Source organism: Ursus maritimus, unplaced genomic scaffold (genome assembly GCF_017311325.1).
Source record: "Ursus maritimus isolate PB19 unplaced genomic scaffold, ASM1731132v1 scaffold_14, whole genome shotgun sequence".
Classification (NCBI taxonomy): domain Eukaryota; kingdom Metazoa; phylum Chordata; class Mammalia; order Carnivora; family Ursidae; genus Ursus; species Ursus maritimus.
In genome coordinates, this window is record NW_024423786.1 from 57,468,880 (window position 1) to 57,469,745 (window position 866).

Consider the following 866-nt stretch of genomic DNA (forward strand, 5'->3'; position numbering starts at 1 on the left):
TCAAGGAGCCAGGACCCGTGCCTCCCTCCTAAGCAGCCCCACCACCCTCGGACTAGCAGGAACAATCACATCTGCCGGGGGGACCTGGTCTCCTCCTATGTGGGACCCAAGGGTGTTCGGCAAAGTTTAGAAGCAGAGTTGACAGAGGTCCCATTTCATCCCAGCTTTAGACACAGAAAGCAGAACAATTTCTCGGGGAAGATAAAAACAGAAAAGAAAACCCGCCGTCTGAAAACACGTCCACCCTCGAGACTAGTGGCATGTGATCTGTGGCTGTCCGGTGGTGGACTTCAACAGGGACCTATGTCCTGAGGGGCAGGGGTCTGGGGACGGTCTCAGCAGCTCCCACAGGGCAGGGCGGGGGCGAGGGTGCCCATCCCCGGGCTCAGTCCTGGCTCTCACTGGTGTAGATACCCGCTTCCCAGCGCCTCGCCATGGCATTCTTGTGGTGGGTCACCCGCGTGGCTTCCAGGACCTGTAAGAGGAGGCACGGAGTCCCCATTGGGATCCCTACCCCCGCATCTTCCCCCACTGCCGGCTTGTAGGAGGGATCCAGAACAGAGGCAAAGCAGGCCCACTCCCCTCCTCTATTTCAGACCCTCTAGCCGGTAACAGTGCCAAGGAATGTGCCAGCTCATGCTGAGACCCACAGCAGGTCAAGTGGCTGACATTTTGGACCCAGTTCAAAACGTACTCCAAAATGTACCAAAGTGGCCATCGCACATGAATCTCTCTCTCAAAGAAAATGCCTTTGTCCTGGGCCCGGTCCACCCCAAGCCTCTGCCGTCCGCTGAACAGACGGGACACAGCTCGCCAACGTTCTGTACCCACAGCCCCCAGAGCAGGTGCCCGCGAAACCCACGCCA